At 41.4% G+C, this 24,234-nt stretch overlaps 1 protein-coding gene across 3 annotated transcripts in view; it reads right to left on the bottom strand.

The window, feature by feature from the left end:
• Nucleotides 1-13,503, bottom strand: part of SGMS2 (sphingomyelin synthase 2) — a 34,712-nt gene extending 21,209 nt beyond the window's left edge. The window contains exon 1 of one of the 3 annotated variants that reach the window (XM_042812103.1): nt 13,424-13,503. The gene's annotated coding sequence lies outside the window, so the exon portion shown is untranslated. Of the gene's footprint in view, nt 1-9,740; nt 9,871-13,423 lie in introns of those variants that run through there. The other 2 variants (XM_042812102.1, XM_042812099.1) reach the window with 2 other exon arrangements.
• Between the last annotated feature and the right edge of the window lie 10,731 nt (nt 13,504-24,234).

The raw sequence follows: 24,234 nt of genomic DNA, 5'->3' as shown, positions 1-24,234 counted from the left end.
CGGGGCAGCAGGAGGAAGTTAACACAAGCATCACTGAAATGCTTTCTGAAACCTTTTACCAGCTTTGCTGCCCCCATATGAGGCACCTAACGGCAGGAAGAGAGGTGCTGAGAATACTACTAATGTGTTTTTATTGCTTCTCACAGAGCTATTATTTGCCTAAGAATAATACAAGCCTCTCTCCATTATTCCCTGCCAAACTGCAGCCTTTGATAAGAAGCATTTCCTATCCTCTAGCATTCCACAAGCCAGCACTGAACAACACTGCAGCAAGGAAATCTGTGTCTAGCTACTCACAAGGCTCGTATTCCACATCATGGTTTATCGTCTAAGCAGAGAGCGAGAAGCTAGCTTCTTAAAGCTTTTTAAAAAAAAGTTAGTGATGTTTACACTTGAATTCTCATTTACTAAATCCACGGGACTAAATTCACTCCTGCAAGAAAACCACTGAGTACCAGTCTTCTACACTGCCCCTGGGAAAGCCATCATTGGATTCTCCAATGGATTCCCCACAAGGTGAAAGGGGGATAAAGACCCTGAGACCGATCAAACAAAGTGTTTGAGGAGACTTAGAAAAAACATATTCGCAACTATATTTCCAGGTCCAACCACAAGTGTTCACGTGAAGTTGTAGAGCTCTATAACTTCTGTCTAAATATTAAGCAAAGTGATTCAAAAAAGCATTTTAAAGCATTCCACTCCATGCCAGGACAGACGCAGCAACTACAACGTGACAAACATTAGCTGTAAACAGCTCTTTCTCTCCTCCCTCTCCACCTCCCCCCTCCCAAAAGAAAGCCACCCACACTGCAGAAGGCAGGGCTGCAGCTGACAGAACTGTAGGCCATATCCAGGCTCACGGACTCATCAAGACAAGCAATGTTGTGCAGACCTGCCAAGTAACCATGGCATATAGGAAATTAGTGCTGAATCTCACCTGCATGACAGGTCACAAGGGGAAGAGCTAAGTGTTCAAACGGATCTAATTGAATCACTTAAGAGAAAGCACAACTGGAGCAAGATCAATATACAGGAAAAAAACAATTTTTATTCTGATCTACCAACTCAAGTCTTCTCAGGAGGGAAGAAATATCTGAATGTACATTGGTATTTCTGCTATGCTTCTGCATGAGTCTTCAAACATCCCAGATATGGCAAGAGACTACCATTAATCAGCAAGGACAGTTCAAGTACTAGCTTGGGACCAACCTTATAACCTTAGGACAAATCAACAATAACAAAAGAGAATTACTGTCTAGAGAAGAACCTGAAGGCTAGACACCGTAATGGCTTATATTTCAGAATATCATCAACACAGCACTAGATCAATCCAGACCCCTTGTACTGGTCTGGGCCTTAAAAGGTAGGAGCCTTTACAAGGGCTTGTAGATCCAAGCCTCTACTGAAATCAGTTGCTGCAACAAGTGCTGCTGAGTGAGCATTTTTCAGACAGAGCCATCACACATGCTTCTGCTCTTCATTACTCTCCTTATGGAGAATAATAGTTTGCCCAAACATTGCCATCAAGGATGCCAATGCAACCTTCAGCATTCACACCCATTCCACAGAGGTAGCAAAGGGCATAAAGTGCTTCTTACAGACTTGATCTAAAACATGGGCCAAGCTAACTTCGACTGACAGTCACTATTTGAAGCTGTTGCTAGATTTTCAATTTCATCTTTAGTGCTCCAGTTATGTAACTGTAAAACAACCTGGCAAGGACAGTATCAGATACCTGAATACCAACCACAGTGCACGACAGACAAATTATCATCTTCACACTAGCAATTATGGTATTGCAAAGGAAACAAGAGCTCTAACAAAATTAGGAAGAGAGACCCATGCACATTTAACTACCACCCTAATACCTCAGAGCTGTTTTAACACATTGGCAACAGCTGGGGCAGCCTAAGACAACAGCGTAAAGCATTCTACACTAATCACAGCTCATGTGATCTCTTAAAATTGTTTTTATCAAGACAAGATAAAGGCATGGGATTCTTCAGGACTTGCCATACAAGCTGTCATCCACACGGGCATCTTTCATCTAATTGCAAGCAGAAACCACCCTGCAATACTAATAAATTCCACCCTACATTATGCTGCTCCCTCAAAGCAGCAGTAATAACTGAAGTGAGTTCCTCCAGGAAGACTGGGCCATGCAGCTGGAACTCATGCCGCAGGTCAACATCAATTTTGAACGGCATGAAATGCATTTCTATTTCCATATAAAGACAGTTGATCCTAAGTTACTTTTGGGTAAGACCGTGGGATCTGCTTTTATTTTTTTAATTGAAGGAATTAAGTTTGTTCAAAGGCCCAAAGTCAATCTATTTTTATTTCTTCCCAGTGTTTTGACTTCCAAGGTGGAAAACTTCTTCTGTCGAATGCCTTTAAAAATAGCTAAAAGCTCTTTTAATAGCAAGCACGCATAGAAAAAAAGTTTAAATAAGCCATCTGAAAAACATCTTCACATCACAAGGAATGCAAAATGCTGTACTGGCACAATATACAAACTTACAAAGTATGTTATATACATACAAAGTATGTTATCGTTATGTATACAAACAATACAAAGTTAAATTTATGCAAAGTCCTCCAGAAATCAGCATCTGTGTGCTACATCAGCTGGACTGTCTCTTCTTATAACTTGCCAGATGACTTCCCATCTTTCAGCATCCCATTCAAGACAAAGAACTCTGAAATCACAGTCAGTGTTAGTATTCAGGCAAATACTGGGAAACGAGTCAAACCTGAAAAGTCACCGATTTCCTTTCCTTTGGAAAAACACACACTGTGAGTGGCCTTAATTTCTGAAGTAGACTTAGATATCTTAGATATGCTGGCCATAAGCACAGAAGCGTCTCATCTTCAGGGTAAAAGTCAGCTTCCAAAACAAGCATTTCATCCTACATTCCCAGTATGGTTATACTAAAGCATGTGCTGAAGAAAGCAGTACCGTCTTCAACACTGAAATAGTTCAATCCAAACTGAGTAACTAACTATCCTACTCTGAAACAAAACTACTCAGAAAAAGGTCTCCACGTCTCAAAGCTTTCCCATGTCTGTCACTAAGATTTATGAAACTGGTTCAGATAGAATGAAGACCTGTTCACTTGTCTTTCTATGAGGCAGAAGCACAAGCACCGCAATCACACAAACTGCTCCCACATTCCACAAGGAATCAATCAAGGCAGTCACCCCAAGGGCCCAGGGTCAGAATTCGCTGTACAATTTCAGGGTGTTCAGCGAATATTTTACACACACATTTTGAGATACCCTCCAGCAAGGACTCCAGTTTTCACCAAGCCTCAACATTTGAGCTTCTAACTGAACACACTATAGAATGTGGCTACAATACGTAAATAGACTTTCCGCATGTTTTGTTTTTAGCAACAAGTGACCAAACTATAAGCTACCTAATGGCAGTCTAACATTTGCAGAGTAACACAACCCATTAAAAAGGCATTACGCATTTTCATAATGATGTTAAAGATTAATCAAGATGTAGTCATTTGAGCCAATTATGAGAACCCTAATTACAGCATTTCTCTCGCAAATGCCCTAATATTTACAAATACAAGCCTCCATAACCAACAACTTTCTTTGCATGTTACACAGTCGCGTTTTGAATAAACTGCATTGCTTCAAACATGTTCTAGGATGGCTTGTGGTGCTAAACACTGACTACATTACAGGGGAATACAGAGAGAGAATAAGAAACACATGCATGCACACTTCAAAAAGCTGCAGCTAAGAAAAAAAAAATGTTTTAGAGTTTGGCCTTAATGCATCAAGACAGAACAGAGCACATCCTTTCTCCACTACATGCCCACACCCCCAGAATCTCCTGACCATGTTTCAGCTTAATTTCATTTGACTAGTCAGTGCTGTATGGCTGGAAGAGAATTAAAGAGCCCGGAATCGAAGATGCTGAAGAGAAAGTTTAAAATAAACTGAGCCCCATTAAATAAATAAATAAATAAATAAATAAATCAGAAAAGTTGTAGAAGCATTTATCCTGCAGAGGGAAACCAAGTCAGATAGCTACTTATCTTGCTCTGATCATGCAGTGACAAGAATGCAGCGTACACTGCAAAGCAGAAAGCTGACTATGATCTGTTGAATAACTACTTTTTTTTTTTTTCTAGGGCAGCCCTCTATACCAATGAGCTACACTTCTAATTCTAGTCATCATTATTATGTCTATTCGCACGTATAAGGACAGATTAACCATATTTTAGGAACTGCATAGATGAAGCTAACCACCATGGTTACCACTGAAAAAGCTGTCCTCAGCAGAGGGTGCACCTCACTCAGTATCACAGCATGCGTAGCATTCAATTATTTGGTAAACACTGCTTAGACGATGAACTTTAGAATGTCTGCAAACACAGGACAGCCTCTGTAGGGTACAGAAGCACACACCAGTAAGCTCTCTTGCTGTCCATGCTTAGATTTATTACTAGAGCACATCAGAAGAACCAGTGCTGTTCATGTCCATTGCTTTGTAGCTAAATGGGGCAGCACAGCCCTTGCTCTCAAGACTGAAGTTCATCACGGAAGTTAACATTTCTGGAAAAACAGAAACACTGAAGAGCTGTTTGCATGATTGCTTTTAGTAGTAAAATCAGGATTCAGACTATTTCAGACAGCATTCCTTCTCACAGGATGGAAAGAATCGCTTCACTTTGGAGGACCAGCTTGAGTTGCTAGCATATCTTCCCCACTGTGCAGAGTTGTTTGTTGTTGGCTTCCCCCCCCCCAAATACAAATATGTAGTGAAACAAAGTAATTCCATGAGAACTCAGCAGACTGAACATCTGCACTTATTCAGCAAGCAGATGAGCAAGCGTAACCTTGGTATTCATCAAATAAAGCCAAGTCTTCCAATCACAATACGCCTTTACAAGACCAAGGTGGTATGCCGGAAGACAGGAATTAATTCTCATTAAGTAACATGCCCAAAACAGCATAAAAATTCAGTGAAAACCAGTGAAGACAAGATTTGTGTTGTTGTTTGTTCCCCCCCCCCCATGTGAGAATAGCACTGTTAAAAAAGGTTTTGTTACAACTGCAACACAGGATCCTTACGGATCAGCGCAGTATTACAAAAATAAGAAAACAAACAGGTAGGAATTTTGCCAGGGTCCTAACACACAGGAACTACAAGTAACACAAACTTCCCAGCTACATGTGGCACTCTGAGATATTAATAGCTTCTATACACACCTGAAGTAGATTGGTTACTGGAAGTACAGAGTACACCTACTGTTCTTAATTTCTCTCCACAATGAACAAAAGAAAAAAGGATGCTTCCAAAGTTTCCAGTTTAAAGGCTTATTTTTAAGTTGAAATTACAATACACAAATTTAAACCAGAATAACTGGCAGAGGATCAGATGACAGAATGCTACTATACTACATTAAGCATGTTCTCAGCAGTACTAAGACAGTAACACAGCATTCCAGCTTTTTAAAATGTCCTTTTGAGGCAGCAGCAGTGATGAGAACAGTTTGCTTCAATACAGCCTGTGTTCAGCCTCAAACTGAGACACGGGCAGTGGTACTTGGCACCCTTATAAAGCAGCTACAAACAGCAAGCGCCGTTTCCCATTCACAAGGTTGATGTGGGGGAAGGACAAGAATCAGATGAGCAGTGATTACTGTAGAAATTTATTAGAAATATCAACCAGGCATACAGTGTATCATGTCCTCCACATGGAAGGCAATTAAAAACCGAGGCAGGTCCGCTGTTTTCTCTTCACCAAGTTTTGCTCCTTAAAACAAGGAGATTCCGAACAGTTGCTCCACTAGCCATCTACCCAGCACATGAGCACACACGAGCAGGAACCGGTGTGTGTGCACAAGTAAATATTTTGCCACTGTTATGTACATTTCACACCACTAGATGTGAGAAGCTAGTCAACTCTCCTCAAACAACAGTTTAAGATCTTAAGAGGCTTAGCACGGTAAGAGCAAATGCTAAAAATACAAAGACAAAAAAAACTCAGCTTACTTGAACCAGAATATAAACAGTAAAAACAGATGACTTCTTAATAAAAGGATTTCTACGGATGCAGGTGCTCTATTAAAGAAATACTGAAGAGGTAACATGCCAAGACACTTGTAATAGCACTTCAATAATGGAAAAACATAGCCTTTTGCCAAAGGCTTGAAGCTAAATCTCAAAAGTTCATAGAACCACAGAAACCTAGAATGGCCTGGGTTGAAAAGGACCACAAAGATCATCTAGTTTCAACCCCCTGCTATGTGCAGGGTCACCAACCACCAGACCAGGCTGCCCAGAGCCACATCCAGCCTGGCCTTGAATGCCTGCAGAGATGGGGCATCCACAACCTCCTAGGGCAACCTGTTCCAGTGCATCACCACCCTGTGTTGAAGAACTTCCTCTTAATATCCAACTGAAATTTCTTGTGTCTCAGTTCAAAACCCTTCCCAGTCTGGGTTCTAAACGGTTCCCTGCCAGAGACTTGTTGGAAGCTGGACAGTCCTGCGCTCTGTTAAGGCTACAAAAGATTACAAATTCAACTGTACACACTTCATTTACAGATTCAGGATTTATTATTGCTACATCAAAATTAATTCTGAATGAATTCATTTTATGTTCAGCCATTCTTAGATAAATATCTGTAAATGCTCTGCAGGAGTTCAGTTTGAATCCGTTATGCTGATGCAACTTCCCAAAACATTCAGCGCTGCACCCAAGAGGCTCAGCACCTTTTCTCAAGGAGGAATAGGCTTACGACACAAGTCCACCTTGCATTGGTAACCATAGACATGAAAACATTGCACTGTTTAGCGTGAAGCTCACTGTGTTGCCAAGGATCACAGAAAGAGAGTCAGCCTTAAGGAAATCCCAGTACACAGAGAGAAAAGGAGATAGAAGGCTTCAGCAGGGAGCAGCTAAAGGTTAACTCTAAAAGCAAGTGCTATTAAGACCCTGGTTGGTGCCAGCAAAACTCGCCTTCTGGAAGTACCACAGGTCCACTGATAGCAACAACTGAGTTTCTGTTCACTAAGTCTATACAGAATTAGAGGGATTCCTTGAAAAAGATGTTATGGCAAACTAATCTACATAAACTGAATGAAAGCAAGAGACCCGCTTTTTGCTCGATATCTGCAAGTGAACAGAATGCTCTTCTCTGCATTCAGACATGTGGGAAACAGTATTTTATCTGGACAAATTTCATGAATTCTATTGAGTTTTCCTGTGAGTAGCCTTGGTCAAGAATTTCCTCCTTTCAGATTTAGACCCAGTGTTTTATTAAGAACCACTGTATTTTCAATTATTAACTCAACAGTTCAGAACCTCTGACAAACTACTTAATTTCCTCATTCATAGAATAAATTAAAAGTAAATATTTTATTGCCAGAGGGACAACAACAGTAAAGCAGGAAGCTTACCTCAGGTACCATAAGCATGGCCTCAAGGCACAGCAATTCCCTTTTGTTAAAGGTACAGCATATGTTACCTAGAGGGCAATGAGTTTTGCTGAATCTGATTTGCTTTCAGAAAGGGCTTTTGTCCTATCAGAACTCAATAGCTACACCGTGGACTTCCAAAACCACTTGTAATCACCAGAAGTACCATACTCTCTCTATATTATGCATCCTCACACAACAGCTATTTGGGGCAGGAGAAGCAGCAAAGCAAGCACCCTGGCACAGGAGTCATCTGAGATATTAGGGTTTCAGAGCCTTACTGAAAAGTAGGATTCAGTACATTTAAGGAATGTCTTTTGAACAGGCGCAGATTACACAAAACAGAGCTATCTGTATTAGCTAAACCTTCCCCACTGGTAGGCCTTAAGATCTTCAGCATCTGCTAGGACAGCAGTGCTTTGGTGCCTGACATGCTTGGTGTCCCACAGCATCTTCTGGGACAGTGGTGTCCATGGTACAGACCATCCATCCTCCCAGCAGACAGATTGCTGCAGACAGTGGATCTAGTGTTACACTAATCTTCCCAGCATCTGTTGAGACTAATGCAATACCATACCCATACTAAATAAAACCTAACAGCATCTGTATTGTCCACTCCCCACAAATAGCATCAAAGACCATTGTAGGTCAATAGCCCATCAAAATAAAAAAACAAATCCAAATTGTTACAAATAGCTGCACCTTCAAATTTGTTTTCTATGAGGAAACATTCATTTTAAAGCCTTCTTAAACATCTTCTCAACCTTGCAAACAAAACTACACATTTTTGAAGTCTATCACTTGTTCCTTTTTTTTTTTTTTAACTAATCCTTCAAAATAGAAATCAGTACATCAGTTTTTACACTTCTATTGGGTATACAAACACAGAAGGTAAAATACTTTAAGTGAGATCTGTCATTCAGCTCCTCTACTGACAGGGAGAGGAGTTTTGTGGCTTTTTCTTTAAATTGAAACAGAAGTAGGAAGCCTTTTATAACACTACATACATGACCCTATACTTCTGATGTCTTCTTAGAGAGCAAGTTTTAAATTCATTTGGAAAGTAGCTCATGAAAACAGGATTGTTAGAGCCAGACCATGACTTTCATATATTACACCACTAATCACAAGGTGCTTTCATGACCTAAGAAATAGATGCCCATCAACATGCCAGCCATAGCTCATTATTTAAAATACAGAGGTACATAAAGTTACTCTGGATTCAGACTACCAGCCTGAGAGTAAGAGGAAAAAAATAAATAAATAAATAAATAAATAAATTTTCACCCACCTCAAATTCTCATTTTCCCCATTGATTTCTGTTTGAGCTCACTTCAAGGACAGTCCAATCTCATTAGGGACCTTTATCTACAAACTACTGTCATCACCTTACAATTTTACTCAACTTGCCTCCCTCCTCTACTTCGACTTTCCTCAAATACCTTCTGTGACCGCACATGTTACACATGGTATTGTTGAACATTTTTCAGAAGGACTGAGACAAGCGTGTTTTCGATTACACCTTTCCCTACTGAAAATCAAAGTAAGTCCTATGCCAAAAGAAAAAGATGCAAGTAATCGCATTGATCTCTACAGTAAAACAAGCCCTCAATCAGCTAAGTTAAAGCTTCATTTAAAAAGTAATGAAAAAACGCCTACTCAAATAATAGCCATACAATGCATTAAAAACGAACACTAAATAATTCAGGCTTTCTGCAAACCAATTTAATAAATACACCTTGGAGTAAAGCTCGGTAAGCCCCGCACATTCTGAAAAGCAGCATACATTGAGACGCGTATAATAATCAGACATTCACCTGCGTAATTAACAGCTGTTAGCTCATACAAAGCTCAGTAGCTCAAGGAGGGAGATCTACATTGAATAGGCGTCCTTTAGAAAAGGAAAAGCAAACAAATGGTTTAAACAGAACAGCTCGTCCACATTGTATTCTAGGATTTGTTTACTTAAGCCCGCCCAGAAGATGAGCTGCTTTTCACACACATTTTGAGCCAAGCCGAAGCCTGAAGCCACGCAAGGCCGGTGGAAAAGTACCGTGTCAACCCGGCAAGAAGTTCAGCCGCGCTTCACGAAGTTGAAGCCTGGCTTCGATGGAGCCAGCATCGGCCAGACTACAGCCGCGCACCTTTATACCGTTACGAACGTGCACCGAGCCCGAACCTCGCAGAGCTGCAATCAGGCAATCCCAAGCCCTCGGTCCTACGGGGCGGGCACTCGCAGCCCTCGCCAAGCACTCAGTTTCGGCCGTAAGCCGGGCGCGCCGCCTGCACACGTACCTCCACGAGAAACCCAGGCGGCGGGCGCTCTCCCTGCTGCCGAGGGCCTTCGGCACAACGCACCGGGAGCGTCTCTCCGCTGAGCCGCACGCAGGCGGCAGCACAGATTCGGGTCCGCGCCTCGCTCCTCCACCTGTGCCGCTCCCAACTGAGCGGAGCGGCGCTGCGGGCACTTCCCCCTCCGGAGGCGGCTGCGAAACTCGGGGCTCCGCCGGCGGCCGGACACTCCCACAGCGGGCAGCGGCGGCGGGAAAGTTCGCCGCCCCTCCGCCTTCTCTTTCGGCTTCTCCTCCCTGGCCGAGCGGCCCGGCGCCGAGGGCGTCAGGGAGGCGGCACTCGGCAGAGCGGCCCCGCCGCCGCCTCAGCGCCGCCGCGGTCGGAGGCGGCTTCGAGGCGGCGCGCGGCGGCCGTTGCCGCGGCCGTTGCCGTCGGCCTCATGCTCGCCGTTCGCCCCCGACATCACTCGGGCGCCCGCCCCATCGCCGAGCGGTGACTCACCGCGCCGCGGGCCGGAAAAACCGGCGCGGCCGCCGCCCGGCCCCCGCGCTAACGGTAGTGGTGTGGCGGCGGCGCCTCTGCGCGCGCGCGGTCCCCGCACCGCCGCGCCGGGAGGGACGGACGGGCCCGGCGGCGGCCGCGGGGAGCGCGGTGCCCCCGCGCCTTCGGGGAACGGCTCTGCCGAACTCTCGCTGCCAGCACCCGGCCAGCCGAAGGCCGAGTGACGCGGAAAGCCCCCGCTCGGCCACGCTAGCGTTAAAAATAAATAAATAAATAAATAAACCAATCCACATCATTCTGTTGGGAGCCTTCCAGCGCGGCAGGCATGTGATCGGTGGGGGCGGGGGAAGCGGGCGGCTCGCCCACCTAAACCGGCGCTGGCCGCGGCGCACCTGAACTGCGGCCACTCAGCTCCGGCAGGCAGCGGCCACCTGGCCCAGGCGGCCTGCCCCGCCGCACGGCCGCACCCGGCAGCGGATTTTAGACGTTCCCCTCTGCAGGCCTAACGTGAGCGGCGTGTTACGAGATAAGCAACGTACGCAGACCTCTGCTATTCCGTTGCTACACAGACACGCGTACACCTGTGGCAACGAACGGAAGAACCCTGCCCTGTACGTCACAGCGATCCTCATTACCACCTGTTCTGCCACTCGCTGCCCTATCACCCACTTCCTGGGCAATGCATCCTTCAACCAGACCTAAAGGAACACCAGAGGCTGTGCGGGGAGCAGGGGGCTGCTCCTAATCCCTTACAAAGACACGTGCCCAAGCTTAACTGCGTACTTAGTTGCAGGCATCTTAGCAGAGGCAGGTTTTAACTGAAGATGATATACAACGGCTGACAGATGGAGTAGCAGAACACAAGCTACAGTTATGGGAGTAAATTATATGCATTTTGTTTTGCTACAGGTAAAGGCATCAAGCAAATTCTAGATAGCGGGTTTTTTCCTGCCCTCCTCCTACCCCGACTTTCCCTTATTAAATTCCAAAACACTCTTCAAAAAAAGGACAGAAGGAAAAAAAGGGAAAGGCTACTAGCCATCATTCAGAATAGTTTAGATACACATGAAATGCTGTTCTCACCTTAGTTCAGAACATTATTCTTTGAAGCACCATACCTGGGAGTGGAAAAGCGAACATAGTTAACCCCGTGAAAGCTGCCCATCCCATCCCTGGGCTGAGTGCTGCACAGCTCAGCCATGAAGGGTGCACCCAGGAAGGGGAGCCTGGTATCAGCACCTACTGCATCACAGGAGTCTTACTCTCAAGGCCTGCTGCTATACAAGGGGTGTGTTTGTACAGTCACAGAACTCAGCGGAGAAGTTAGCAGCACACTTCTTGATCATTACTGGATAGTAACGAGACTGCCTTCAAAAAGGTTCTTTTCAGAATGCAAGTTTGCCCAAGGAGATTGTGGATACCCCATTCCTGGAGGCATTCAAGGCCAGGCTGGATGTGACTTTGGGCAGCCTGGTCTGGTGGCTAGCAACCCTGCACAGCAGGGGGGTTGAAAATAGATGATCACTGTGGTCCTTCTCAACCCAGACCATTCTATAGTTCTATGAAATAAGGAGGAAGAGAACTTCAGTCTTTCAGAACGATGAAACAGTTTTATGAGGGAAACTGTACTCATAAAAGTTCTGCGAGGAGATCAAGATACAGATCATGTCCCCTCCTGCCCTAATCTAATAGGGTTATATGGTGATAGGAAAGTGGAGGGAGGGGGAAGAGAAGGGGGGGAGGAGAGTTTTGAGAAGAAAAATCACTGTTCTATTTCATTTGGAACAAATCCAGCATCTTTTTCATTACTGTTTATTTTTTATCTTTCTCATGAGATCAGCAGGGATATTATTGGAAACAGTAATTCTATAAACGAGCACAGCCAGCTCGTGCATTAAAGTTCTATTTCTAAAGAGACACCCAGGCAGTTTTCAAAGGCTGCTACCACCAGAGCCCTGCTTAGCACTGTGTGATGCAGCTGGGCCTGCAAGAGGGAGATTAAGGGGCAGGGCAGGAGTAAGAACCATATAGGAATTTCTGGTTCAAGCTAACCTTACAGTTTATAGAAAGAATAAACACCAGTACGAAATGAGAAAGCCTACTTGCATACCTAAGCTGCAGCAGACATTTACACACAAGGCAGACATGCTAAAGAGATACACAGTTCTTCCCTATCAAAGTAATTTCAGAAATAGTGAGTTGTATGAACACACACATATTCTAAATTCACATGTATTTGTAGCCTTTGTTAGAGCTGCATTAAGGGCAGATTAAAATGTACAGCTATTCCACACAGATGTCCCATAATCTCCCCCCCCAAAGAGTCCCTTATAGTTCATGTTCATTTTTCTTTAACTAGCACATAAATGAGGGTAGTCCTGCAGACTGCTTCCACAGAGGACTGACACCACATTCCAGACCCCAATTCTCACTGCAGCCTCCTATCTAGAGAGGTGGGAGTTATGACTCCTGCCCCGAAACAGATGAGGCAACTCCATAGTTATTATTGCCAGTCAATTATGAAATAATAAAATATGCTAAAGCCAAACACACATGAAATATCAACTCCCAAAGAGATTCTTCAACAGCATATGCTCAGAGTACTGAACAGCGCTTCACAAAGTAACTCTTCAAGTTTAGAGACGCGCCACTTGTCAGAGAGGGGAGGAGTTCTCAGTTCCCAGGTAGTTTTTGTTTTATCAGTTCACTAGTCCCTCCTTATTACAAAGGGCTTTAGAACAGAGGAAAAATACCACCACCACCACCACAACATACCTTGCCTTAGAGGTTCACCATTAATAAATCACTATTTTTTGAGGGGCAACCAAACAAGCAGATAAGCTACAAGGAGTGTAAGAGAAGTTTTCTCAGCGCTATTGCCCAAGAATAGCAGCTCAGAAGCACCCCACTATCACAGCCCGGACCGTAGGAAACAACCGGCAACCACACATCCAGCTGCTCCACTAACAAGCCGCCCCCAGCGAGCCAGAAGAAGCCGAACCCAAATAAAAGAACACTACTACCCACTGCAAAACAGCGGAGTATTAAGGTAAACACCACCAAGCGCACAAACTTAGAGTTAACTCCAATTAACTCCAGCACAACTAAGCAAAGCCAGCTACATCTACTCAAAAGCCGCAGAAAAACCCCCCAAAAGCAAAGCAAGCAACACACTCCAAACTCACCTGCGGCCTCATACTGCAACCCGGCCACCCCGCCAGCCGGCCCGGCTTTCAAAGGAGGCGGCAGGCGCCCGCCGAGCCGGCAGCGGGGCGGGGCGGGGCGGTGCTCTGCCCGCAGGTGCTGGGCGGGCTCCGGGCGGGGCTGGGCCGGGCCATGCAAAGCGTGCCGCGGGCAGCCCTCGGTTGGTTGGCTTCAGCTCTTCGTGTGGTTTGTGTGCCTCAAAGATCGCCGTGCTGGCTTTTCTCATTACCCAAATTAGCTGAGCAGAGGCGCTGCGGTTTTACTAGGGTTTTCAGGAGTTTATACGTTACCAACAACGTCCTTGTGTAATTCTGGGGGGAAAATAAATGCTGAAGCTTTGCTTGAACTCACATTCCCTACTAAAGCATGTAGGAAACTGAAACACTGATTGAGAGTGACAGAGATCTTCTTAGAAGCAAAGCGAGAACAGGCAAAAACAAATAACAAAACCTTTGTGTTCTTTTCTCAGCATTTCAGGTACAAACCCAGAAAGAGCTGTATCAAAAAGTTACACTGTTTTATTTTCTTTTTCCCTTTGGAATCTCCCGTGGTTTTTGTTTGTTATTCTCCTCTTGTTTTGGGTGGGAGCGCTGTTTGCTTTGGGAGTGCTTTTATTGTTCAGACTATCTAAAGTGCTTTAGAAGCTGCGAAATAAAAGGGATGTTTAACGGTCTTTAAACAAGTTCCCCATACTACTGAAGCCAAAAATTGATTGTCTGTCTAAAAATACGTGCATACCAAATCACTGAATAGAAGATTTTGGTTAGATGTTAGGCAGAAATTCTTTACTCAGAGGACGGTGAGGCGCTGGCACTGCTGCCCAGAGCAGTGGGTCCCCAATTCCTGGAGGTGCACAAGGTTGGATGGGCCCTGGGCAGCCTGAGCTGGTGAGGGGCACCCAGCCTACAGCAGGGGTTGGGGCTGAATGGTCTGTAAGATCCCCTTTGCCCAAACCATTCTGCGATTCAGAACACTTTCTGTACACAGTATCACTGGCAGAGAATTATAGAATCATAGAATCACAAGGTTGGAGACGACCTGCAAGATCATCTAGTCCGACCGTCCTCCCATCACCACAAGCACTAAACCTTATCTTGTAGCTCCTCATCCATCCTCTTGAACACTGCCAGGAACGGCGACTCCACCACCTCCCTTGGCAGCCCATTCCAGTGCCTGACCACTCTGAGAAAAAAAGTTCTTCCTTATGTCTAACCTAAACCTCCTCTGGTACAACATGCAGCCATTTCCTCGGGTCCTGTTTGTTGCCTGGGAGAAGAGGCCAAAACTCTCATCACAACCTCCCTTCAGGAAGCTGTAGAGTACAGTGAGGTCTCCTCTGAGCCTCCTCTTCTCCAGACATAAGAAAAGCTTTCCTCATATGAAACAAGCCTTCGGAAAAAACAGTGTGAGCACAGATACCTGGCAAAAGGTATAGAAAGGAAACAGGGTATCAGTGATAAACAGTTCCAGTTTGTCTTCTGTATTTGCAAGTCAGAAGATCAAGATGTTTTGAGGAAACTGTGTCAAGCAGAAACATAGGAAATATTCTCAACCTCTTTAGGAAAAGAGGTGACATTTATGGAAACTACTAGTATATCAGAAGAAAGATGCCAGGCAGCTGAAAAGGCTTATGAAGGCTCTTCTCTAACATCATTAGAATTTCTGGATATGACATGAAATGCATGAAAACTAAAAGAAGATGGCATAGCTGTAACAATTACCACTTAGTCAACAGGCAATACCATTAGCCCATTTTCTTTGACACTCACTCTTACCTACTTAATTTTCTCACCATACTTCAGAAGGATTTTCCTATCTAATCTCTCTGACCTCATCTTTCCTGTGTAGCTCTCTTTTTATTTCCTTTAGGGATCTCAGTTGATTTTTCCTAAGCTTAAGGATTTTTATTTATTTCTTTATTTTTGCAGAAGCAGCAGGCCTCTCTGAAGCAGAATAGTTCTGCTAAAGCTTTCACTGCTAGCAGTTGTTCTCTTCAACAAGAACTCTAGAGCATTTTCCTTCCTTCCTCCCTTCCTCCCTTCCACCTTGGTAATGCAAAACAAAAAGCAGTTAAATAAATTCTAATACAAACTAGCAGTAGCTGCATACAGGAGTTGCTAGATAATCTCTTTTTGTCTCCCTGTATGAAGGAGAGTTTCATCTGGGAAAGGAGGAGGAAATGAATGAGAAAGTAGTAAGACTCAAAGGTGAATGAGCAATCCAAAAACACTAAGCTTTACCACACCTCACTGAGGTTTGTATGTGGTGTCATTTTTATCTCATTGTCTTACATTTTAGATTCTATTAGTTTGAAGACTTTTTTAGACACAATTATTTTTAAACCTAAGCAGCTGACATTACTGCACAAAGGATAATTGGTCTACTTAAAAAATATGACTGCTGTTGTCACCTGAACGTAAATTCAGAATGGAACATACAGTAAGAAATAGAATACTAGGTTAACCTCCAATCTAATCTGCTGCTCCAGCTCTGATAGCAGGCAATGCAAGAAGCTTCAGAAGCGGCAGAATAAGTACTTGCTTATCTATTCCAGCGGCTTGTCTTTTTATCATAGTACTCATTTGTTATTTTCTTTCTGATTAGAACAAACAGAAATGCTTTTTAAAAACTTTTAAATAAAAAGGTCAAGCAACCAACAAATTGGACTTACTCCAGTTATACACTGAATAAAAAAAATTGCTGCTCTTAGTGCAGTTTTTTTGAGTGTAGTGTGATGTTCCTCAAATACCTAATGCCTTAACACAAGCCCAAACCTATTCCTCTGATAATTTAAAAATACTGGAGGATACACAAATAATCTCAAATGAAATCTCTCCATTGTCCTGGGCAGGGCTGTAGAATGAAATCTGAAAGCCAAGTGGCAGCTGAAGACATTTTGACAAATATCCTTCAAGACAGTAAGTCATGAACCATGGAGATATGAACAAGTGAAAGACGGCTGACTCATAGATCAGTCTGAATTTCAAATATGACACACTTCTTTTGATATTCTGTGTATTAGCAGGCCTGTAATGTGTATTCTTTTTTAAAGTATTCAAAAGATGCATGAGCTTGGTGAAAAAATGCATGAAAACGTTTGTTCCACTGTATTTGGAATGTTTCAGAAGTAATTCTGAGCTCTCTTACATGACAGCAAAATGACCTCTTTTTACTTATGGAAAGTCATGCCCAAGAAATTTGGCAGAAATTCCCCAGTTGAGAAACAGTTGATAGATGGATGACTTTTTAGATTGAAAAAACATTTCCTGACAAGTCTCTACACCAGTTTGTACGTATCATCACAAAGATGTGACTATAAGGTTTACGATGGGCATGAAGCCAACGTAAAGGCATCTGGGAAGTGGTATGTCCTGCCAAATGTACATTTGCTGTAGTTAAAGAATGTTCTAATGTGTCTTTTCCTTTGATTAATATTTTTTAATTGATTTGGAGGAGAATGCAGAAAGGGTGACTCATAACAGAGAAAAGGGTTCTTCCTATCATCTGGTGCGACAAAGATGAATAGTAAATGAGCTTAAGAGTGGCAAATCTTAGAAGAGGTGAGGAGGCTGACAATTTTCTATGATACATCTCAATGGAAGACACCATAGCATAACCTTGATTTTGATACTGCAAATTTATATGTAGGCAGACCTTTGGGGTGTTCTCATTGCTAAAAGGGAAAATGGTTCATTCTCTTATGAATTAATCGTAAGGAGTTGTAGCTGTTGCACACACCAGGAAAGGCAGTATAAGGTATGATGGCAATCCAAGAGTATTCTACAGGCTGAAGCTGATGGGACTCTCGTACCTAGTCTGAATAGGATCAATACTGATTAATTATGTTCCGAGCTGAATTGGCATTACGCCAGTTCAGATATAGGCATAAAACATATGAAAGTAGAAAACATTTACAGGATGATCAGCTTTGAAGAAGGAACTATATTGGAATCAGAAATATGAGGATTCTTGGATTCCTCTCATATTATGAAGAAAGATAAAGTGTATTATGCTTTTACTCAAGAGTAGTGCTCCTTTCTGACTCAGCAATAACTGAGCGACTTACAGAAATGCTGCCGACCAGGCAACTGCTAGCAGGAAGCATTGGCATCTAACGGCCTGACAATTATATACCTGGTAAGTTACTGATCAAATGTAATCAATGAGAATAAGCAGCATTTTGACATGTTACCCTGAATCAAAATCAGACTCTTTTTCATATACCATACAGGTATTAAGAGTTTAAGCATTAAAGAAAGTTTTATAGTTTTTATACCTGCTGGAAGGGTTAACGTGTAATGGATGCTCAGTTAATTATTATAAGAATTTAGTAATTTGTAAGATAATATTCAGTATTTTTTTAATCTATATGCATCCGCACTTTATTTAGAAAAGTACAGGGTGCCTAGAATAAATCTTTTAATAACAATTATTACAATGTTATAATAATAATGAGAATAAATAATTATTTGAATAAATCATATTACTGTCGGGGAATGGCTGTGTGTGTGCTTGCAAAGATGCAAGGCAGTTCAGTATGGTACACAAAAACATGAGAACAATCTTAGAATCAGAAGGCAATGGAAAAATCCTTTTTTATATGACCATATTATAATGTTGTTCCAAGAACGCCACAGAAGGAAAGAAGGTCATATAAGCCCACAGTGTAATGCTAAACTTCATTAGCCTGCCAAAAGAACTTTAAAAAATAACCAAAAAAAAAAAAACCACAACCCAAAAAAACCAACAACAAAAAAAACCACCCAACAACTGTATATTCTATTGGGAACACTGTAAATCTAGTGTTTATCCTGGGGTTTTTAAATAGAATACTGGAGTTCTATTTTCAGCTCCATACTGATGTTGGGCATATTGCTTCTAACTATATTTTTGGAGTGTTTTTTGACAATGTATTTATAAGGGACCTGAGATCAGCCTTCTCCATCAAAGCTTTTGAGAGTTTGGGATTGTATTTGAAATCCGCACATAATTTCTACATATATTTGAAAAGCTCGTATTTTTCTCCCCATTTCTCCATCCATTTGTCAGATAATTTTGAGATCCTCAGATGCAAATGGAAACCTGACTGTATGTCTGCACTTCTATTACTGAACATGGGTGAAAAGTTACAGTTGTCCATATATATTTATTGACTTCCCAGGGTTTTGCTTGACTGTTTGCTAAATAGGCAGTTGGCCTTATATCCTAAGCACTAATGGATGTATACTTTTGTCTCATTTGTGGTCACCTTTATCTTTTCACAGAAATTATCCATGCAAGATAAACTGTGAGGACCTCTTCATGTTTCAACAATAAACTGCATGCCGTTTAGAAAAAAATAAGTTATCTTAATATTCCTCCTACTAAATACAAATAACATTGGTGGTGGTAATGAGAAAAATGTAGACTAACATTATTTCTTTATTTAAATATTTCAAGGATTTCTATTTGGAAAAAAAAAAAAAAAAAAAAAGTATTGTAGAAGTGTTGTGTGTGTGTTTCCTTTATTTTTATTGACAGAAGCACTAAAAAAGCAAAGATTCACCTTGCTAATGACCCCTGGTTTTGGCAAGACAGTAAGTATAGGGAGAAGAGAATATCTGTTCTTACCATAAACAGGAAAAGAGGCTTTGTAACAGCAGCATTTGCTAGCACCTCTAAAATTAACTCTGGGTCAAGCTTTCCACGATGAATGTTTTTTTTAGAGTTAATACAGAGCAGCTGAGCCTATAAACACATTAAAAAAGTATATTTCAAACAAGTTAGTCTGGGAACTAACTTTTAAAATAGTACATGTGGAAACATAAATTTATACTGAGCATTAATTTCTTATTATAAATTGTTGCTTACAGTATTTTCATCTCTTCCTTGGATTGAAATATAAGATAATTTAGGACACAGATAAATAACTATAAAATCACAACAAAGCTTGTACTGGAGGCACTCCTGGAGATCATGCAGTTCAACTCTTTGTTGAAACAGAATTAAATTTAAAGCTCTATCAGGTTGCTTAGGACTGTCCAGCCAACTTTTGGATAGCTCTAATGATGTAGATAATCATTTTTTAATCCATAATTTTTTTGGTCAGGAAGTTCCAGCACTCAATCACCCAAAAGGGACTTTTTTTTTTTTTTCATTTTTATCTATCTGACATTCCTCTCTTCTAACTACCTCACAATTTCTGTTACATCACAAATTTCTGTTATACAACATAAAAATCCTGTCAGGTACTTAAAGCTGAGAAAACAGCTCTGGCAAACATCTTTGATGTTTTATAATGGTTATGCTTTCTTATTAAAGATGAAACTCTTTGTTTGAATTCCATGGTTTGCTGAAGTGGTCACACATCAAACAACAGGATAAAGTGCTAGTACATGGAATCAACTGGATCAGTGGTCCAAGGTAAACCATATGCTGAGGGAAGACCTTACTGCTCTCTTCCAATACCTGAAAGGTGCTTACAGCAAGAGCAGGGTTGGTCTCTTCTCATTGGTGACAGGATGAGGGGAAATGGCCTCAAGTTGCACCAGGGTAAGTTAAAGTTGGACATCGGGAAAAACTTCTTTGCAGAAAGGGATGTGAAGCACTGGAATGGGCTCCCAGGGAGGTGGTTGAGTCACCATCCCTGGATGCGTTTAAAAACTGCTCGGATGTGGTGCTCAGGGACATGACTTAACAGAGGGTTGTTAGGATGGTATGGTTAGGTTGTGGTTGGACTTGATCATCATTAAGGTTTTTTCCAACCTGAGCAATTCTATGGAAAAGAAAAAAAAATGACACGTACATACAAAGCTAGCTGTGCACAATTTGTGTATAATTTGCACAGAGGTAGTACAGGTAGAGAAAGTCAATTTAACTTCTAAAATTGTTTAGTTTTAACAGTTATTCTATACATTATAATTGTGATCAGTGAGAAAACTTGTGGGGCTTTGTCAAATTTTCTCAAATTTTGTCAACTCCTGAAGATGTTCTCATCCCTGAAAAGCAGATGCAAGGGTAAAAGCCATTTTATTCTGAAGAACTGTCATTTTGTACCCTCAACTAAATTTGACATTACAGTTCCCAGGATGGCAAATAGAGATTCTTGTGATTTAGCACACTGCAGCAGTAGAGATATTTTATACATTTTTTAATAGCTCAAGTGAAATATAAAGAGCTTCTTGAAGATCTATCAGACAACAGCAGTATTAACTGAAGACTTTCCTAGCCTTCTGTATTTTGTATTTTAAAATATTCACAACTGTTAGAGTAAAAAAAAGAAGTATGATTCTTTATTTTGTCGTGGCACCTCAGAAGACATGCTTTCTGCTTTGCTGTTAGAATAGGAATTTCCAATGGGAATTTCTGTGGTACGCACACTGCCCTTGGTCAGTGAACCATTTCAAAATCACGTTAATCCAACCCAGGGACAAGAGCTGGTATTGCCAGTGGTGGCCTACCTTCACTGCTGCTACATGCACAGCTTGTGGTACCTTGGAGCTCCTAGCACTGAAGCAGTAGTTAACTAATCCCTTCCTAAGCCATGCGCTTTTCTGCCAACATTACAAATGAAACTAAAGTATCCACGGTGAACAGAAGTGAGGTTGTTTTGTTTTCAGTTTTCATTCTGCTATATGCTGTAGGAATGAGAAAAGGTAAAATGGAAGGATATTTTTTAATTTTAAAGGAAAAATTGCAAGTTAAACACAGCAGTAGACCATAGCAGTGGCTATGTTTTAGGACCTTGTACAGGAGGATGTAAGTCATTCCAATATTATATACAAGTATACACCTCCAGAAGGGTATGCAGCTAACACTGGTTTAATACGGAAAATAAAATGCACTAGAAAATCTGAGGAACAGAGGAGATGGAGAAATATGGTTTAGAATACAGAGAGCTGCCAGGGTCAAATGAAGAGTAGATGCATATAACAACAACGGTCAGACCTATGAAGGCTTCGTATTATATTCCAGATAGCCACATATTGGACATTATCCAAACCAATTACCCTGAGTATAAATGCTCTGTTAATTCATCACTGAAAACAAGCTTATAAATGAACAACTAGTAAAACCTGCCAGACTTGGAAGTTTGGCGAAATTTTGTTTAGATTATAAACTAAATAAATCTAACTTCTAAATATTTATTGTCTCCAAACTAAAGGAAGCTTAAAATACATCAATTTTATGCTATTTTTAGAACCAGGCAAATCTTGGCTCTGACAGTATCTTGTGTCAGTGGGTGGCAAACTCTGCTTATACATATTTGAGGAAAAAATGTATGATGTACCCAGCATTCACTGCTTACATGTACTTTCAGAAGATGTTGCTCTTTATAGCAACTAACCACTTTCATTTGTTCCTGTCCACTTCTTGTGTTTAACCAACTAGATTCCAAATAGATACTAATTGAATTTTCAGGCTATAAACTGAAGCACTGCTATGCTCTAGGTTCCCTTCAATCCCGTTATGTAAATTGCCCCCATTGTATAACTCAATTCTCAATTGTGGAACCTTCTGATCAGATCCAAGCCATTCTGGACAGAGCAAACTATCATCAGCCATACTAATATTGATTTCCGAAGCCCAGTTGTAACAGTATGGAGACCAAACTGTGCATTTTGCAGAGCTTAGATGTTCTTGAGCAAATGCATTTCTATGACTTTGTCTGACAAAAACCACAGAGCCAAATGAGTATAGGCCATCTAAATAACAGTATTTCCTAATGTCTGTGCATAATAAGTACCTAAAAGCATAAATATGATAAAATATGTATCAAACGAAATGCTACTACCACCATTTTGGAAACACAGATTCTAACTATTAGCGTTAGCCCTTATTTCAATTTGCCTTATTTTTCCCCAGCAGAAACTTCCAGCAGTTAGAAATAAACCCTGAGAAGAGAATGGTTATTATTGTTACCCATGCTGAGCACTGAAAAGTAGCAGGGATATCTGACTTTGTAATTAGGAGGAAGATAAAAGAAAGCTAAGAAACACTACTAGCTATTGAATTAATAGCTCATATGATTTAAAGAAAGTAATTTGTATTGAATTGGTACATATATTTGAGATTTGTTGTGTAAAAAGAACAGCATAGATTTTGCAATAGCAGGCATATACAGTGGTGAGTATGTTTTATATTTGTATTGATCCTTTGTGGCATATCATAAAAGAAGCCTGTAAATTATTCATATCTAAAACAAATTAGATGCTAGAAAAAAAAAAAAGCTTTCCTGAAATCAATTTTAAGGGCAGCAGAGTTGTAAAGTCAGCTGACTTAGCTAGAGCTGTTTCTAACAATCCTTTAGTTGCTAATAATACCTCAATCACCTCGTTAAATCTACCCTCAGACACCGAAGGTAAAGGCACTGGTGCAGTCAGCTTAAGTGACAAGCCTCAGAATGCACTTCAATGGGATATCTGTTTGCCCTCAAAGCATTAGCATGCTTACACTTTCCCAAGCAGGAAACAAACCCATGTAGTTATTAAATGACCATCCCTAGATGTTTCAAACTAGCACACACTGGTCACATGTATGTTGCCGTGAGCTGAGGCTGCATTACAAAGCAACTTTGTGAAGTGATCCAGGTTTGCAGTTTTCTAGAGGAATGGCATCTGGCCTTCCATGAACATTTTGAAGCACTCCTGGCAAAGCCCCTCTTCTTGGGCTCCTCAGTGTAGTAGTACTGAAACAAAAAGAAGTTTGTAAAGTGATCATCTGAATAATTAGATGAATACATAAACACTTTATTTATAGAAAACATGTGTACAGAGGAAGCAGTAATACTGTTTGGATGATGATAATGATTATAGCAGAGTATATGGAAGAGAAAAGTACTGACGGTTCAAAGCTGGGCAGAAGCAACTGTTAAGTCTTACACTTTTGATTAAGAGATCACCACACACACACTCATAAGCAGAATAGAGATTTTCATTTCCTTTTTTTGCCAGTTCACAAGAGCATCTGGGCCCGCTCCACAGCACTGAGCAGCTGACAGGTATAGCAACACTCTTAGGCCCAGCTCTTTCTGAGTGCCATGTGTGCTGGCTGGGTACTGTTGCAGCACTAGAACTCTGCCAACAAGTTGTCCAAATATTTACTTACTTTCACAGGCACATCTTACAGCTGACACTGAACTGCATGCTGCCATAGCTACGCTACTTTCAGTAGCTGAGCTAGTTCATTTGAATGCAGCTCTCGTTTCTATTTAAAACAACAGAGAAATAACTTCACAAATCTACAACATCTATGGCTTGAGCTGCCCTTGACTTACTTTTTTTTGCATACCATAACATATAAAATATTGAAATAGTAGGCTACATATATCAACAAGGAAAAACACCTTACATGTAACACACTGTTACTCTATGATGACTGTGGAGGGATTACATGCTAAGCCATAAAAAAACAGCTGGATTTGAAACTGTTTCTCGAGATGCCTCATCAACATTAACTCCTCAGGGAATACTCAAGGCATTCCAAGATTTTGACCCATGCTTTGAACTTAGTTTTCTTAGTATTGGAACTTAGCATCTATCAGTAAAACCTATTTGGATTTAGGTTTTTTTTTTTTTTAACTTCATTGTTAAGAATTGCTCCTGCTCTAGAATTGCCTTTCTTACAGTTAACATATTACATATCCTGTTACTACAAGTAAAGATGTGCTATTGAATGGGTAAACTGACTACATTCTTAAAAACGGAGTTTGATTTAGACTAATTTTCAGTTTGCTGAAATCTGTACCATTCTGCACTAAACCTAGATATATTTATTCATCCTCTATTTCAGAGAAGTATGTCCAGAAAGACAC

The sequence above is a fragment of the Centrocercus urophasianus genome, unplaced genomic scaffold, assembly GCF_019232065.1.
Source record: "Centrocercus urophasianus isolate 14NV4802_14NV808 unplaced genomic scaffold, USGS_Curo_1.0 seq_13, whole genome shotgun sequence".
Taxonomy (NCBI): domain Eukaryota; kingdom Metazoa; phylum Chordata; class Aves; order Galliformes; family Phasianidae; genus Centrocercus; species Centrocercus urophasianus.
Note: the sequence above shows the minus strand (reverse complement) of the source record. Positions and strands in the feature narration are given on the sequence as shown.